The sequence below is a fragment of the Schistocerca piceifrons genome, chromosome 2, assembly GCF_021461385.2.
Source record: "Schistocerca piceifrons isolate TAMUIC-IGC-003096 chromosome 2, iqSchPice1.1, whole genome shotgun sequence".
Classification (NCBI taxonomy): domain Eukaryota; kingdom Metazoa; phylum Arthropoda; class Insecta; order Orthoptera; family Acrididae; genus Schistocerca; species Schistocerca piceifrons.
In genome coordinates, this window is record NC_060139.1 from 414,632,807 (window position 1) to 414,652,634 (window position 19,828).

Genomic DNA, 19,828 nt, shown 5'->3' on the forward strand with positions numbered 1-19,828 from the left:
AAACAACTTACTACGACGCATCCCGTCATACCGCCTGATCTATTTTCTTTCGGTTATATGTACATCTTACACTACAAATGAAACAATTTCTGTTATCAGTTCAGGGTGCGCGTAAGAGCAAACAGTAGTTATGAAGTAAGCTAGTTTTATCTTATGGAAAAACGGCGATTGCTATGATGGTCAAAATAATTTTCATTTTACGAAACAATCATAAATACGGTTTCGATGGCCACCGTCTCAAACGACCATCCTCAGATCCATGTGTTTCCCGGCACCTGAAGATGTGTGGTGCATGGATCTGAAGGCAGCCGTCTGAGACAGTCCAAACAGGTTGTCCGAAACATAATCACAATTGTGTCGAAAAATAAATCATTTTATCAACAGGGTTTAGCTGGTTGGATGGCATGTCAATTTGGGGGTGATAGGTGTGCGAAAATTATGGAACCTTTGCGTTTCACGTGTGCAGAATTAACTTACAATAAATAATTAACCATCAGCAAAAGAAAAGGACACAGATTATCACCGGGTAGCCTTGTTTATGGCACAAAAATATTAATTAAAGTATCAAGATAATTGAAAATAAAAAAGTAAAAGGAGAAACGTTATTCTAGCGTGACAGAAGATTCTCCAACATTGAAATACGTGTGTATGTAACAGCACAATGCGAGGAATCGAGGTTCGCTTGAATCATATGAGTCACACTAATAGTCATCGCCACGAATAGTTTAGTTGCAATACGGTATACAATAACCACAAATCGTCTAAATGATAAGATTCTGCGACACTGGCTTTAATTGGGAGGACTGAAGTATCCGTTTGTTTCTCATTCATTATAGCATAGTCTTGGCTCTGAAGCCGTTAAAAAAAATGTCTGAAATACATACAGGATCCCCTGATGCCTCAGGACATGTCCTACCAACCGATCCCTTCTTCTAGTCAAGTTCTGCCACAAACTTCTCTTCTCCCCAATCCTATTCAATACCTCCTCATTAGTTACGTGATCTACCCACCTAATCTACAACATTTTTCTGCAGCACCACATTTCGAAAGCTTCTATTCTCTTCTTGTCCAAACTATTTATTGTCCATGTTTCACTTCCATACACGGCTACACTCCATACAAATACTATCAGAAACGACTTCCTCACATTTAAATCTATACTCGATCTTAACAAGTTTCTCTTCTTCAGAAACGCTTTCCTTGCCATTGCCAGTCTACATTTTATATCCTCTCTACTTCGACCATCATCAGTTATTTTGCTCCCCAAATAGCAAAACTCCTTTACTACTTTAAGTGTCTCACTTGCTAATCTAATTCCCTCAGCATCACCCGACTTAATTCGACTACATTCCATTATCCTCCGTAGAATGCCAGTTTTCTTTCTCCTGATAACGACGTCCTCTTGAGTGTCCCTGCCCGGAGACCCGAATGGGGGACTATTTTACCTCCGGAATATTTTACCCAAGAGGACGCCATCATCATTTAACCATACAGTAAAGCTGCATGCCCTTGGGAAAAATTACGGCATTGGAGGGCAGCGTGGAGGGTAAAAATCGTAGAGGGAGACCAAGAGATGAATACACTAAGCAGATTCAGAAGTATGTAGGTTGCAGTAGGTACTGGGAGATGAAGGAGCTTGCACAGGATAGATTAGCATGGAGAGCTGCATCAAACCAGTCTCAGGACTGAAGACCACAACAACAACAACATACAGGAAGTAAAAAATTTTAAATATAAAGTATAAAATAGCCATTGATTCCTTCCTCAAACGAAAAAAACAGTTTTACGTAGTGTAACAACATACTTGTGCTTCAGTAGAATAAAACGACATCGAAACGACGGCTGTAGATGTTTCGTTTTATTGTGTACGTGGTTTCCAGTTAAAGCATTTATCAAATCACGTTAATGAAGACCGTAGGAGGTATGAAAGAAAATGAAACACAATTAAGTACACTACTGGCCATTAAAATTGCTATACCAAGAAGAAATGCAGATGATAAACTGGTATTTATTGGACAAATATATTATACTAGAACTGACATGTGATTACATTTTCACACAATTTGGGTGCATAGATCCTGAGAAATTAGTACCCAGAACAACCACCTCTGGCCGTAATAACGGCCTTGATACGCCTGGGCATTGAGTTAAACAGAGCTTGGATGGTGTGTACAGGTACAGCTGTCCACGCAGCTTCAACACGATACCACAGTTCATCAAGAGTAGTGACTGGCGTATTGTGACGAGGCAGTTGCTCGGCCACCATTGATCAAACGTTTTCAATTGGTGAGAGATCTGGAGAATGTGCTGCAGTCGAACATTATATGTATCCAGAAAGGCCCGTACAGCATCTGCAACATGCGGTCGTGCATTATCCAGCTGAAATGTAGGGTTTCGCAGGGATCGAATGAAGGGTAGAGCCACGGGTCGTAACACATCTGAAATGTAACGTCTACTGTTCAAAATGCCGTCAATGCGAAAAAGAGGTGACCGAGACGTGTAACCAATGGCACCCCATACCATCACGCCGGGTGATACGCCAGTATGGCGATGACGAATACACGCTTCCAATGTGTGTTCACCGCGATGTCGCCAAACACGGATGCGACCATCACGATGCTGTAAACAGAACCTGGATTCATCCGAAAATATGACGTTTTGCTATTCGTGCACCCAGGTTCGCCGTGAGTACATCATCGCATGCGCTCCTGTCTGTGATGCAGCGTCAATGATAACCGCAGCCATGGTCTCCGAGCTGATAGTCCATGCTGCTGCAAACGTCGTCGAACTGTTCGTGTAGATGGTTGTTGTCTTGCAAACGTCCCCATCACGGATCGAGACGTGGCTGCACGATCCGTTACAGCCATGCGGATAAGATACCTGTCATCTCGACTGCTAGTGATACGAGGCAGTTGGGATCCAGCACGGCGTTCCGTAGTACCCTCCTGAACCCACCGATCCATATTCTGCTAACAGTCATTGGATCTCGACCAACGCGAGCATCAATGTCGCTATACGATAAACCGCAATCGCGATAGGCTACAATCCGACCTTTATCAAAGTCGGAAACGTGATGGTACGCATTTCTCCTCCTTACACGAGGCATCACAACAACGTTTCGCCAGCAACGCAATTCAGCTGCTGTTTGTGTATGAGAAATCGGTTGGAAAATTTCCTCATGTCAGCACGTTGTAGGTGTCGCCACCGTCGCCAACCTTGTGTGAATGCTCTGAAAAGCTAATCATTTGCATATTACAGCATCTTATTCCTGTCGGTTAAATTTCACGTCCGTAGCACGTCATCTTCGTGGTGTATAAATTTTAATAGCCAGTAGAGTATAATTAAAAATGGCGAATATACAGTATTTCAGCTCAATTATTAATTAACTGAAATCATACGCCCTTTTCCCTGAAAGAAGGAACTAGGTGCCATGTATACAGTGGCCGCTGAACGCAGAGGCTTTAAATAATCTTTGCTTATATGAAGCAACAGAGTGTAACACGGCGAGCGATACGCAGTTATTCAAGCGATGTATGGGGTGTAACAAAATTAAAACAAGAAACAACTGTCTACCAAGGATGGGCCATAAAGTGCATACTTTAAGCTCTATGAGCACTTGTTCAGTAGGAGAGATATGTTTCACATTAGCGAAGATGACCAAGTGTTCATAGCTCTTCAGGTATGCATGTACACTCCTGGAAATGGAAAAAAGAACACATTGACACCGGTGTGTCAGACCCACCATACTTGCTCCGGACACTGCGAGAGGGCTGTACAAGCAATGATCACACGCACGGCACAGCGGACACACCAGGAACCGCGGTGTTGGCCGTCGAATGGCGCTAGCTACGCAGCATTTGTGCACCGCCACCGTCAGTGTCAGCCAGTTTGCCGTGGCATACGGAGCTCCATCGCAGTCTTTAACACTGGTAGCATGCCGCGACAGCGTGGACGTGAACCGTATGTGCAGTTGACGGACTTTGAGCGTGGGCGTATAGTAGGCATGCGGGAGGCCGGGTGGACGTACCGCCGAATAGCTCAACACGTGGGGCGTGAGGTCTCCACAGTACATCGATGTTGTCGCCAGTGGTCGGCGGAAGGTGCACGTGCCCGTCGACCTGGGACCGGACCGCAGCGACGCACGGATGCACGCCAAGACCGTAGGATCCTACGCAGTGCCGTAGGGGACCGCACCGCCACTTACCAGCAAATTAGGGACACTGTTGCTCCTGGGGTATCGGCGAGGACCATTCGCAACCGTCTCCATGAAGCTGGGCTACGGTCCCGCACACCGTTAGGCCGTCTTCCGCTCACGCCCCAACATCGTGCAGCCCGCCTCCAGTGGTGTCGCGACAGGCGTGAATGGAGGGACGAATGGAGACGTGTCGTCTTCAGCGATGAGAGTCGCTTCTGCCTTGGTGCCAATGATGGTCGTATGCGTGTTTGGCGCCGTGCAGGTGAGCGCCACAATCAGGACTGCATACGACCGAGGCACACAGGGCCAACACCCGGCATCATGGTGTGGGGAGCGATCTCCTACACTGGCCGTACACCACTGGTGATCGTCGAGGGGACACTGAATAGTGCACGGTACATCCAAACCGTCATCGAACCCATCGTTCTACCATTCCTAGACCGGCAAGGGAACTTGCTGTTCCAACAGGACAATGCACGTCCGCATGTATCCCGTGCCACCCAACGTGCTCTAGAAGGTGTAAGTCAACTACCCTGGCCAGCAAGATCTCCGGATCTGTCCCCCATTGAGCATGTTTGGGACTGGATGAAGCGTCGTCTCACGCGGTCTGCACGTCCAGCACGAACGCTGGTCCAACTGAGGCGCCAGGTGGAAATGGCATGGCAAGCCGTTCCACAGGACTACATCCAGCATCTCTACGATCGTCTCCATGGGAGAATAGCAGCCTGCATTGCTGCGAAAGGTGGATATACACTGTACTAGTGCCGACATTGTGCATGCTCTGTTGCCTGTGTCTATGTGCCTGTGGTTCTGTCAGTGTGATCATGTGATGTATCTGACCCCAGGAATGTGTCAATAAAGTTTCCCCTTCCTGGGACAATGAATTCACGGTGTTCTTATTTCAATTTCCAGGAGTGTATGTTTATTAGACTTTTTTGCTTCTCGTATCATGTTTTTTCCACGGTACGCGTTTACGCCATTGATTATGATAATCCTGTAAATGTGAAGAGCAGAATTCCGTATTACTAAGAGTCGCTGGCACCTTAATTACCGACGTGTCACATGAGTCATTCCATAACAATTGTCGGTTGCCTCGCTAACTGACTCCCAGGGCGTGGGATATGACTTCCTATGATGCCCAATACTTCCATCAAATTTTCTTTAGCAGCACAGTTGCATGTAAATGAAGCCCCGCAATCACTGGATGTACAATTTGAAAACAAAACTGCCAGACGGGATACGCTACTTCCAGTTTCAGCTGCTGATTATCATTTCTGGTAGCTCTACAGCCGGCTTCTCCCTTTGCCCACGTTTACGGTCAAGCTGATCGGAGAAATAGAAGATGGTGGAAAACACTGCACTCGAGCTCTGTATGTTGTAGAAGCAAGTCACTTCGTGAAATCTTCTCGGGTGATCAGCCGAGTAAAGGCGTCGTCTTCTCGCAACGTTTCGAAGGGTTTCGTACCCATCATCTTCGCTTGAAGATGATGGGTACGAAACCCTTCGAAACGTTGCGAGAAGACGACGCCTTTACTCGGCTGATCACCCGAGAAGATTTCACGAATGGAATACGCCGAGAAAGTCTCAAATCACATTTAGCAAGTCACTTGTCCTTTGTAACAACGAGGGAGGGCGAGAGGGCGGGGGGGGGGGGGGGGGTGGAATTCAAGTTATTGCAGGAAAATACGTCAAGTTAATCGACATAAACTTAAAATAAGCCATTTGTGTAAAAGGGGGGGGTGGGGGTGGAATTCAAGTTATTGTAAGAAAATACGTCAAGTTAATCGACATAAACTTAAAATAAGCCGTTTGTGTGAAAGTAAAATTGTGGAAAAATTAAAAGTGGTGAAAAAGTGCACTCGTTCTATGCAAAATATACAGGGAATTACATGTAACAATAGCTGTTCTAAGCTGAATTAATGCTGCAGTCATCGAGAATGGCCTTGAAGTATTATTTGATTCTTTCAATTTGGCATCAGTTAAAGATTTTCCTACATGGGTAGTACTGGAAAGGAGCACACTGAATATAATGTTTTTATTGAGCAAGGTAAATTTAATCAGATAAAAACTTTTGCTGCTGAGAATGGTCTTTCTGATCGTGATGCACATCTAGTTACAGTATATGACATAGCTCCACACAGTACTCAAAAACAATTCTCCAAAATAGTGCGTTCAGTTAAGGATTTAGAAATTACAAATTTTTTGGAAAGCTTGCAACAGTTACATTGGGGTTAGGTGTATAGGGAACTTGAAGCCAATTTAAAATTTAACCTAATTCATGATACCTTTGTGAGTATATGTCAAGACAACGTCCCTCAGAAAACAGAGAAATATAATTGTAAGGAACCATCTAAAAAGCTGTGGTTTACTAAAGGTTTATAAATATCCTGTAAACAGAAAAGGGAAATGTATCTTTTAGTTGGAATGAGTAATGGTCAAAAAACAGTCAAACATTATAAAATCTGCTGCACTGTACTATGAAAAGTTATTAAAAAGTCCAGAAGTATGTGCATTAAGCCTGAGATAAAATTAAAACAATTTGGAATACTGTTAAAAAGGAAACAGGGAAACAAGGAGCACAGGAAGACTGAATTTCTATCAAACTCAATGAAATGTTTGTTAACAAAAAGCCAGAAGTAGAAAATATTTTTAATAATCATTTTTTGAGTGTTGTAGAGGAAATAGGATCCAGCTGTTATTAGAAATTGCAAGGTGGTGTAGGGAAGAGGCAATACATATGCAAATGTTGATGGTGTTTGGACAGCAACCAACCACAAATTTACTTTTAGTTCCTTTATTCAAAGGGTACCGTTACCAGTTTCGAATCGTTCTGATTCATCCTCATACGGTTTACACGCTTTCTTTATGACATGTGGTGTGTTTTTATAGATTAATTATCCTAAAATATAAATAATACATAATTATAAACACGCCACACACAGATGGTTGCGTTACAGATTTTCGTTGCATGTGACTTACGTGAAACGTCGGTTTGGAGTGTCTGTTTTCATAACATTCGTCCAACAGATGTGAGTACATTCCCATTGCATTCTTATTGTTGCAAACGTAAATTGTTCTCACTGAACACTTTAGATTTGTCACTGAGAAGATTTCTACCACGCACCACATGTTTTGATACATACAAAGAGCTTACAAACATATGAGTATCAAAGATGCTATGATATATCGTAACATTTAACGATGATGTCCTATATTTGGAGAATTCATTTACGCAACTGTAATGCCTTTTACACCGGTACAGAGACATTGAATTTTTTAATTGATATTGTTAAATTAATTAGAAATTTTTTTAATTTTTTGATATATATATATATATATATATATATATATATATATATATATATATATATTATTGGTGTTTTGCCCTTAAAGAGCGCATTTGGACTAAACTACATGGCCAGTTCCTTTTGCTGCCATCCTTGCTGCCCAAACTTCCCTCATTCGCTCGCTGTGTTTCTGTTTCCAGTCCTCTGTCCAAGATTCTTGTCGGCTTTGTGTCTTCGGCTACATCTTGATTGCCTTTTTGGTTGCCCATATTTCTTTCATCTTCCGGCTGTGTTCTTGCTTGCGTTCTCCGGTCCATTTTACGCCTGTTCGTTTGTCACATTGTATCTCATGTAGTTTACTTTTCTTAATGATGTTTCTGAATTTTATTCTGTCGTTTATTGTGTCTGCTGTTATGTTGAGTTGGTTCAGGTCGTTTTTTACCTCTGCCACCCATTTGTTGTTTCTAGTGGTTACCCAGTCAAAGATCTGTTTGGTCAGTCCCTGTGATGGCATTCTGTATAGGTGTCCATAGAATTGTAGTCTGCGTTTTGTAATCTTTTCTGTGATTATCTCCGTATGTTTGTATAGTTCCTCTGTAGGTTTCTTGATCCATATTCCATTGTTGTTAGTTGCGCCAAATATTTTCCTAAGTCTTTTCCGTTCTACTTTTTCTAGTTGTCTGATACGTGTATGCCCTAGGATTAGTGTGGGCTCTGCTGCATGTAGTGCCTCGTGGAGCACCACCGTGTCGTAGTGGCGTAATTTAGTGGCGTAATTTGGCTTTTTGTGAGATAGACTTCTTGTTGTAATGATTCCACACTACTTTATATGCCTTGTCCAGTTTAGTTTTTCTTTCTTCGTTTGAGTCTCTGTTATGTCCACTCATTTGTAGAGTTTCACCGAGGTATTTGAAGTTTGCCGTTTTGTAAATCGTGCCATATTTTGTGTTCAGAGATGAAAGTTTCTTTGTGCTCATAAACTGTGTCTTTTCGTAAGAGGTCTGTAGTCCAGTTTGGGAAGCGATTTCGTGTAGTTTTTCAATAGGGTCTTTTGTTTCTTTTATACCTTTCGTGACAATCGCCAAATCGTCTGCAAAAGCCAGGCATTTAATCTGTAAGTTTCCTAAGGTTATCCGCTGTTGTGATGTTTCCCATTCTTTTATTACCTTATCTAACACCAGACTGAAAAGGAGAGGTGAGAGGCCATCGCTTTGTGGGACACCTGTGCGAATTTCAAAGGGCTCTGATAGTTCCCCACAGAACTTTACTTTGGAGGTCGTGTTGGTTAAAGTTCGCTCTATGATAGCCCGTGTTTTGTTGTCTACTTTGTATTCTGATAGAATTTTGAAGAGAGTTTTCCGGTCGATAGAGTCGTACGCCTTTTTGAAGTCGACAATGGTAATGATCAGGTTCTGTTTGTGTTGTAAAATAATTTTCAGGTTCCAAATTTGTTCCGCACAAGACCGCCCTTTACGGAAGCCTGCTTGGTATTTCCCAATCAAGCGGTCGGTCTGGCATTCTAGTCTGTTTAGTAAAGCTTTAGAGAGGATCTTTTATGTGACCGGTAGTATGGATATTCCTCTGTAGTTGTTTTGGGTCAGTTTTGTCACCCTTTTGTGTAGTGGGTGTATCAGGGCAGTTTTCCAGTCGTCAGGAATTTTCATGGTCTTCCAGATATCTTCCAAGATCCTGTGGATGTCTTTGGTGAGTTCTGGGTCTTGTCATTTCCAGATTTCCGCGATGATGCCGTCTTCTCCTGGTGCTCTACGATTCTTGAGTGACTTGATTATTTCTTTAACTTCTTCTAGAGTTGGAGGTTCAGTATCTGGATTGTACGTGCTCGTTTCTCTCATCATTTCTTCCATAGGGGGGTCCGTGTTGAGCAGTTTTTCAAAGTACTTTGTCAGAATGTCAGAATTATATTTGGTATTGGTTTCTAGGGTTCCATCCGATCTTCTGAAGCGCAAGTTGGGTGGTTGATATCCAATCATATTTTCTCTGAATGTTCTGTAGAAGTTTCTTGTATTGTTCTTCATGAAGTCCGATTCGATCTCCGTCAGTCGCCGTTTATCATACTGTCGTTTTTCACTGCGAATGATTTTGCTTGATTGCTTCTGTGTTTTCAGGAAGTTCATCCAGTTCTCTAGGGATTTATGGCTACTAAATTTTTTCCATGCCCTGATTCGTTGGTCAATAGCTTGGTCACATGTGTAGTTCCACCAACGGTGTTTCCTTGTACGTGGTGCTTGTGCTAGTTTCACGGCCTCTCGGATTCTTCCTGAAAGTTGTGTCCAGTCTGTCGTTTTCTCCATTTTAATTTTGTCTAATATCTGTGTCTGGTTTAAAGTAAGGTATTCTGGATCCGGTCTAACATTTTGTTCTTCTGGACCTTTTTCTTGGGCAAAAGACGAATCCTGATCTGTAGTAGGTGGTGGTCTGAGTCGAAGTAGCCTTTACGTGTGTCTATGTTCAAAATTTCTTTTTGTGAGTCTTTCTGGACTATTACGTGGTCGATTTGTAGTTCTTGCTTTCCGCTAAGGAATTTACATGTGGTAAGTTTCCGTGTTGGTTTCTTGAATTTTGTTGACATAATGGCGAGGTCGTGGCTGTTGCAAAAGTCTATCAGGTGTTTTCCGTTTTTGTTTGTGTCCTTGTGTGGAGTATGTTTTCCTGTGGTATGTCTGTATATCTTTTCTTTTCCGAGTTTAGCGTTGAAGTCTCCCAGTATTATTTTGACTCTATGTGCAGGAATTTTCTTGATAGTTTCTTCCATTGTCGTCCAGAAGTCATCAATTTCGTCCGGGTTTTTAGTCATTAGTCGGTGCATGTGCATTGATTATTGTGTAGGATTTGTTGGCTGACTTCACTGTGATGGTGCTGATTCTTTCGTTTGGTGACGAAAAGTTGATTATGCTGTCCGTGATGGACCTGTGTACTGCCAATCCTGTGCCAAAAAGCCTTAGGTTTTCCAATTGTCTGGATGGTTTTGCTTTGTATATTCTGAAATTCTCCGTGTTGAAATAGTCTTCGTCTGTGAATCGTGTATCTTGCAGTGCACATATTTTGATTTGAAATTTTTCGAGAGTGTTTGTCAGTTGTTTCATCTTTCCTGTCTTCATCAGTTTGTTCACGTTGAGTGTGTCGATGTAGTGTTTGCGTTTGGTCTTGAGGGAGTTTGAGAACGTCCGATTCTTCTCATGATGTCCATGAGCCTCCGGAATCCGATGCTCACGACGATCCCAGTCTATTGACTAGGGCCCGAGGTAATGAGATTTTTCTCGTTGTACCATCATGATGTTTAGTAATTGGATATATGGCATGCTGCTGAGTACAACCTGACTTTCCAGATCAGGAGGTTGGTTGAGGCCGCCACTGACATGTGGAGCAGACGCCCTTTGTGGCCGCCCACTGTGGAATCAGACGCTACATGTAGTTTTGGTCCGCCCCGAGTATTTCATTTCCTCGGTACCACCTCTATCTAGGAGGCATTCCCCTATCCGCCACCTGGGGAGGCGCTCGGTTGCGGGTCTACTGTAGTACTGTATAGGTAAAAAAATATATATTATTTAATTACATTTAGCATAATTAGAATTATAGTAACATATAAATTTGCTACTTGATCTGCAGATAGGCGTACTAATATTATTTGCTTTGTAGTTTGGAAAATAATTTTTGGAAATTTTTCAGGAAAGGGGTGTTAGATAACTCTGTTTGTTCATTACGGATATAGTCTGGGGTGCTGTTTTTGTGTGTGTGTATTTCTATTTCTTCAAATATATTCATAGTGGCTCTTTTTTCTGCTAGACGTAAAATTTTTAAGTTGTCCTCAATGTTTCCCACTGAGTGGTTTTCTTCAGCAATATGGGCTGCAAATGCTGATTTGTTCAAGTTACCAAGTCTTAAAGCATCAATATGTTCTTTGTATATAATTTCAAAACTTCTGCCTGTCTGTCCAATGTAGAATTTTGTTCATGCATCGCATTTGAGTTTGTATATTCCTGATTTACGGTAGGGACTCTTGGAAGTATTTACATCATGGATTACTTCTTGTTGTAATTTGTTATTCGTGGAAAAGCTGATTGTGATATTTTTCTTTTTAAATAAATTTGCTATTTGGTATGAAAGTGGGCCTATGTATGGGAGAGTAGCATATTTAGGTTTGGCTTCTGCGGCACACTGATTTGGCTTGAAGTGACTGCTGTGAAGTGTATCTGTGGTTTTTGTTTGAATTTTGTTGTGGAGTTTTTCTATTATTGTGGGTTTATATCCATTATTATGAGCAACTGTTTTAATTATATTGATTTCATTTTGTAGGTCAGTGTCACTCATTGGTACTTTTTTAAATTCGGTGTAGCATCGTTCTGAAATATGCCATTTTTTGTTGGTGGGGGTGGCAAGATGAGTTGTCAATACTGACATCTATGGTGGTAGGTTTTCTGCAAATACTAAATTGATGTTTATTGTTATCGTTGCAAATGTTCATGTCAAGAAAGTTACTGCTTTTATTAGTTTAATGTTCAACTGTGAATTTAATATTTTTGTGCATTTTGATTAGATCTGCTGCTAATGTATCTATTTCATTGCTTGTACCATCAAAAAGCAAGATTGTATCATCAACATATCTTCTGTAGTAGATTATTTTGTTTGAGATGTGCTGGTTGGTTGAGAAGAATTTTTGTTCTATATGGTTGATGTAAATGTCAGCCAATATCCCAGCTATGCTACTTCCCGTTGCTAAACCATCACGTTGTTGGTACAGTTTGTTGTTGAAGCTACAGTAATTATGCTCTAGAATAAGTGAAAGTATTTCTATGAGTTCACAGATCTCTGCAACACTAATTTTTTTATATTGAAGCAGATAGTTTCTTATAATGCTAATAGTCTCTTTGACAGGGATGTTTGTGTACAGGTTGACTATGTCTAGTGATGCTAATTTAGCTGTTGGTGGGATGTGGATGTCTTTAATTAAGATTATGAGTTCATGTGTGTTATGTATGGTGTAGTTATTTTCAAATGTATAGTATTTGGTAATGAGGTCTTTTAGTTTATGGCTTATGAAGTATACAGGGCTGTTTCTTGAGTTAACAATTGGGCGAATGGGATAATTTTCTTTATGAACCTTAGGCTGTGCACACAGTTTTGGTGCTGTGGGATTCATTGCTATGCAGTTACGTACTTCATATTTGTTGAGTAAAAAGTTACAGTTTTGTAGTAGCTTTCGGAGTTTAGTTTGGAATTTTACTGTAGGATCTGACTTTATTTCAGTAATATTGTTGCAATGGAAAAATTGCAATGTTTTCTCCACATATTCTCTTTCATGCATTACGATTAATGAATTTCCTTTGTCAGCTTTTACTATGAGTGCTTTACTTTCAGACAGTTTGCTGTTAATATTTTCCAACTCTTTAAGTTTAGTGTTTTTGCTGGTATTATTTGTTTGAAGTTGTTTCATTATCAGTTTATTTGTCTTGTATGCAACTGCATTTTTCTCACATGTGTCTAGTTTTGCTGTGTCACAAGCAAGTTTTGTGCAGGCTTTGAGATTTTTAACACTGTGATTATTGAGGTTTGTTCCAATATTATGTTTAAGACCTTTATTTAATGAGGTGAGTTCACTGCTGCTAAATTGGGTGTCAGTTGTATTAATAACTCTATCAAAAAATTTGTGTTGGCTTAGCTGTTTGTTTTTATCACACTCTGAGTTGTTCATGGATATTAAGGCTTCAATTTTCTTTTTGTGTTTGGATAAGATAATCTTTTGTTCTTTATCTACTTTATCGTCTATGTGCTGTATGGTGTGTGAGAATTGTAAAGGTGAGAGGCTGTGTCCTAGCTGCAGATGCAAGTTGTGCATGACATTGTTTAATTTTTATTTTTTCTTGTATTGCATTTTTATCTCTGTTTTTAGCCAAAAATTTTCACATTTTTGCTTAGCAAATCTGGCAGCTTTAGTTTTGCAGTTAATTTAGAATCTGACATATTTCGGAACTAAGTGACACTCACTCTTTGTTGAATTTAATGTTAAGAGACGTTTTCATCAGGTTAATTTTATGTTTCTTGAAAGTATGTATATTTCTCATTACCTGGCAAGGTAAGCTTAATGCAATTTTGCCATATGATGACATGATAGAGACCGTGACTGTCGTTTAAAGACAAATGTTGATGGTGTTAGGACAGCAACCAGCCACAAATTTACTTTCAGCTACTTTATTCAAAGGGTACCGTTACCGGTTTCGAATCGTTGTGATTCATCCTCAGACGGTTTACACGCTTTCTTTATGACATGTGGTGTGTTTTTATAGATTAATTGTCCTAAAATATAAATAATACATAGTTATAAACACGCCACACACAGATGGTTGCGTTACAGACTTTCGTTGCATGTGACTTACGTGAAACGTCGGTTTGGAGTGTTTGTTCTCATAACATTCGTCAAACAGATGTGAATACATTCCCATTGCATTCTTATTGTTGCAAACGTAAATTGTTCTCACTGAACACTTTAGATTTGTCACTGAGAAGATTTCTACCACGCACCACATGTTTTGATACATGGAAATGTGAAATGAAGTCCCATGCTTCTTTACAGAGCGTAGGGGAACGATGCGGGAGACCCGCACCGCCTTACTAGGCAAGGTCCTAATGGAGGTGGTTTGCCGTTGCCTTCCTCCGACCGTAATGGGGATGAATGATGATGATGAAGACGACACAATAACAGCCAGTCATCTCGAGGCAGGAAAAATCCCTGACCGCGCCGGGAATCGAACCCGGGACCCCGTGCTCGGGAAGCGAGAACGCTACCGCGAGAAGCATATGAGTATCAAAGATGCTATGATATATCGTAACATTTAACGACGATGTCCTATGTTTGGAGAGGATCATGTATTCATTTACGCAACTGTAATGCCTTTTACACTATTACAGAGACATTGAATTTTTGAGTTGATTTTCTGGTTTCCCCACTATCGTCAGTGCGAAGTCCTGCACTACGTAACTTTCACTGTCAGAAACAATATGGCAGACAGCTGAACAGCTGAATATTTTCTGGGAGGGAGTTTTGAATTTCTGTGGCTCGTATTCCCATTTTTTTATTTTGCAGGAAATGCTCAAGCACGTACAGTGCAAGCTGTTACTGATTTGTTTGACTGATGGGGCTGCTAAGTGCTATACCACCTACTGCACTCCCCCGACTTAAGCCATCGTAAGATCAACTCGATTTCTAAACTGAAGGAACCACTTCACGGCATTCGCTTAAGAACTGCTACAAATACGTCGGGCAATAGACCCCGCCTCTCGAACTGTCACAACTGGCACTGCTAAAAGTATCCTACGACTTCCATGTCGCTGGCAAGGGGTTATACACAATGCTGGTGATTACTTCGAACGTCAGTAAAACTTTGAAACACGTATCTTTTTTGTACGAGCTATAAATAAATAGTTGTAACTATTAAAGTTCCAGCCCTCGTACATTCACAAGCAGTTTCACACAGACGGAAATGAGAAGGATGCAAATCTAGGATCATAAAATATATTCAATGTAAATGTAATTGAGGGCTTCCATGTGAACAGTTAGGTAATTTAAGTACTTTTATAGTGACGCAGTAGACAGAGACCTTTCAATACTTAGTGTCTAGATCGCCCTTAATCTACGTCCTAGTACTTATTTGGATGAATTTTAGACTGTTAGCGTGACCTGCGTCCAGATCTTAGGTATACACGGCTGTAATGTTTAATTCAGGTATACAAATTCAGTTACACAAATACTCTTAGACGACTAGTTGCACACTTGGAGCATTCTAGAGAGCCTGTGAATGAGAAAAATTGGCACGGTCGTGGTGGTAAACAGGGATGGGTACCTAAACTCAGTTCCAACAACAAAAAACATAATCCTCAAAATGTGTTCTGGAAAATTTTGAAATTTGTGGTAAGGCCTTATGGGACCAAACTGCTGAAGTCATCGGTCCCTAAGCTAACGCACTACTTCATCTAACTTGAACTAACTTACGCTACGGACAACACGCACACCCGTGCCTGAGGAAGGACTCGAACCTCCGACGGGAGGAGCCGCGCGGACGTTGACAAGGCCCCCTTAGACCGCGTGGCTGAGTGTGTTCTCCCTTGCACGTTTGTAGCACTGTGCTTCACAGAAAATTTTCAATTTTCACTATTTGAAGCTGTTACCACTGACGCAGTTTCCTGCATAACTTAGATACAAAATTCTGCAGGACTTGCTTACACGCACTGACTCTTCTTGCAGTACAACCTTTGAAGAACTACCTGCCTGTCAATCAAAATTCACTTTATATGGATTCGACAGTGCGATGTGGATCTTCTGGTGTCAATACTAGGTTTGTAGACAATTTTTGCAGAGTCATGTGTAACGCTGGTCTTGATTCTTGATTTCTCCCTGTGAATTGAGACTGCAATGAAAACGAAATGTAGATGGACAGGCCATAGAGCCAGGCGGCTAGATGGTGACTCGACCAAGCAAGTTCTTTGCTGGAAGACACAACAACTCAATGGACACGCATCAGTGAAAAAGAGGGTAATAGATGGAAAAGTGTAGCAGAAGCCTGTATTCAGCAACGACGACAAAAGGCTGATGATTATGATGTTACCACCTGACGGTTTTTCATCAGAATTAATGTTTTACCTTTAACAATGCAGCGAGAAATGACATGATGCCCCTTTCCACTAGGAGAAAATTTGCTCTTTGATACTTATGGAGTATAACTAAGCAATTAAAGCTCCATTAGGGCAAATTTCTAACTACTTAAAAGCAACTAGAGGAGCAAAGTGTGAACGTCCAACTTGACTAACCATTTGTAATAGAATCCGTTTCAATGTAATTCAGAATTTTCTCAGATCTTGCTCTATATTAATACTCTTCTCAACATGTAATAATTTAAGTGTTATTGTACCACGTAATTACCTCTTGCAACCAAACGTAAAGTACTTGGACGAAACCAAGTCTGAAAATGGCACGTTATACTCTGCGCACGAATTAAAAATTCACGGCACTCATCTTTCGGCTACACAGCCGCCAGGAAAGCAGTTTCCAGAGTGTGCTTACTCCAGATTTAATTATGGCTTAGTCTCTGCGCCCGCAAACCCAGTGTGTACTTGGCAGTCGAGAGAACTAATTTGTTGGGACAGAGAGCTCCAGAGATAATTTATTTAATAATGTGTAATTAAGTGAGAAGGGCCACAGAAGGCAAATACAGGAAAGAGTGGAGTGGATGCCACAGTTAATTGGGTCGATGGTTTGCACGACTGGCAGAGTATCTACTTTTGGTGGAGAGACGGTGCTGTGAGGGTGGGTGTGGGTGGGGGTAGGAGGAGTTGGAAGTCAGCCACAGGGAGAGAGAAAAATAGGAAGGAAGCTTATGTCTAAATTCATGTCATGTTGTTAAGGCACTACGATTGAGACAGAGCATTGTTCATATACTATTTATAAATAGGTGCTCATGACGGAAGCGGAGGTGAAAATGTTTTCCTTTCTACGATAATGATTGAAGCAGAAGAAATGAATTAAAATTTGTGCTGCTGCCGGGATTCGAACCCGGGCCTTCTCGCTAACCATTACACCATCACAGCACTGTGGTTAACATTACTACACGAACTATCGAAGCTGAGGGCCCCCTGTAACACAAGTTTGTGAGTTACAGTGCTGTGGTTGTGTAATGATTAGCATTTCTCTTTAATAAGCAAGAAGACCAGGGTACGGGTCCCGGCTGCAACCCAAATTTTGATTCATTTTTTCTGCTGCAATCATTATCGTAGATAAAGGAGAGACTTAAATGTCTCAGAGAAAAATATAATTATAATATCTATGTTAATTAATAGTAGAGCGTCAGTGATATTACGCGTCCTTCTGAAATATTTCTTGTTATTCCCAGTAAATCAGTATTACAAAGATGGAGCTCATACTAATCATGTTGAGACTAATTTGACTAACTTCGTACGAGTTTCCTGTAAGTAACTGCGTAGAATTATCTCATTGTTAACGCTGTTAATCTCATACACTCAAAGCCACACCTGTCCTCAGAAGTATGTATGCTACAAGATGTAAATATTAAATACTGAAGCAATTATACATAGAGAATATTCTATAAACCACTTTCAGCATTTGCTGCACGGGAACGTGTTAAATATCTGTGATGTTATCGGTTGCTGTACACTGTTTCTTTTTTTTTTTGCTTCATTTGCCGATTCTACACTGTACGACTCTTCAATTTATTTACATGAGCACGTATCTCATCATTAACCCTCCCGCAATAATGTCCTGTTATATGCGTTGGCTTCAATAGAGTAAACCTGTTGCGTGGTGTATTTCTGATGTAACAGTTTGGTTTCTTATTAATCATTACAATGTCTGGTTTCGTATACTTACCTAATGTTCCCAGGAATCACTGCCAATGTGTTATCTTGTTCCGCTTTCAACTTTTTATATAGACTGCTTTCCTATGTGGCTCGTATTTTGGAAGCATATTTAATTAGTAGAAATCCTTACTATTACTTTGAGTACTCTTCTTAATAACGTAGCTTTGTAACAAACAATTTTTTTGTTTGCTTCTATGTTTCCTACATTTCTTAACATTCTTTACCCACGATTCGAATCATAATATTACATCCAGTTAACCTGTGGTTGCACAGCTGTTTGCCCAAAACACGACATTCACCAGCGTTAGTGTTACTCATTATGACCAGCGATTTGCGTCTTCCCGGACGCACGAGCGTAGGTTGTCCTACCCTCCTGACCTACTTCCTTGCAGAGAATGTTTGACTGTTCCTCTTGTCATTGGATGCCGAGAGTCAGGTACACCACAACTTGTCAGCTACTGAGATGCATGAATTCTCGCATAGAGTTAAAGCAACATGGGATGACACGCATCTTTCCTCGTCCAGCATATGGAGCATGTTGATGCAGCCGCGCGGGATTAGCCGAGCGGTCTAGGGCGCTGCAGTCATGGACTCTGTGGCTGGTCCCGGCGGAGGTTCGAGTGCTCCCTCGGGCATGGGTGTGTGTGTGTGTGTGTGTGTGTGTGTGTGTGTGTGTGTGTGTGTTTGTCCTTAGGATAATTTAGGTTAAGTAATGTGTAAGCTTAGGGACTGATGACCTTAGCAGTTAGGTCCCATAAGATTTCACACACATTTGAACATTTTGTTGATGCACGTTCTGCAACTGTAATACTGACTTTGAATAAAATGCCAGCATCAGTTGCAGCATGCTTTGTATTTTAAAAACCACGAGTGCTTTCGGTGCCTAAAACAATTACCCAGTAGTTTATGTCAGGCGTCTTGGGAGGACACAGAACGGCACTGAAGTTTTAAGAGAAAAAGAAAAGTGCGACTGGCTCTGGTATTTTATTCAAAACTAGCTGTACCTCGCCACGGGTTGCTGAGACTCAGTCTGGTTAAATAGAAAAGAACGAAAAGAGAAAGCACAACGGTTTTAATGGTTATGGCAATTGGATGTACGTCCTAATCCATTTCTTTCCCCCACGGCCCCACCCCACCCCCTTGCCTATCCACCTCCAGGTCGCCCTGACTTTGCACGTTCCCTCCTTCCTACTTTTTCTCCTTCTCCCCATCCCCGCCTCCCTGTCCTCCTCCTGCTACTTTCTCTGCCCATCTTTTCTTTCCCGCTCTCTATGCCAATTTGCTCTCTCTATCTGTTGTTTATACATCGTATCATGCTCCAAGCGATGTAAAAAATAACACGCTCGCAGTCGAATGGAACGTCGTGCCAAAGTTTTAAAGCACTCACTGAACAAATTTAGGAGATTTAAGATTTTGAACAAATGAACGTCAACGATTTTATTTGTACAGACGTGGGAATCGGTAAAAAACTTTCGGTGGTTGAAGATTTTGATTTTATATGTATAATAAAACTCACGAATATATATGCTACAAGATGCAAATATTAAATACTGAAGCAATAATAAACAGAGAATATTATATACAGGGTGTTACAAAAAGGTACGGCCAACCTTTCAGGAAACATTCCTCACACACAAATAAAGAAAAGATGTTATGTGGACATGTGTCCGGAAACGCTTAATTTCCATGTTAGAGCTCATTTTAGTTTATTCTTCCACCAACGCTCGATGGAGCACGTTATCATGATTTCATACGGGATACTCTACCTGTGCTGCCAGAACATGTGCCTTTACAAGTACGACACAACATGTGGTTCATGCACGATGGAGCTCCTGCACATTTCAGTCGAATTGTTCGTACGCTTCTCAACAACAGATTCGGTGACCGATGGATTGGTAGAGGCGGACCAATTCCATGGCCTCCACGCTCTCCTGACCTCAACCCTCTTGACTTTCATTTACGG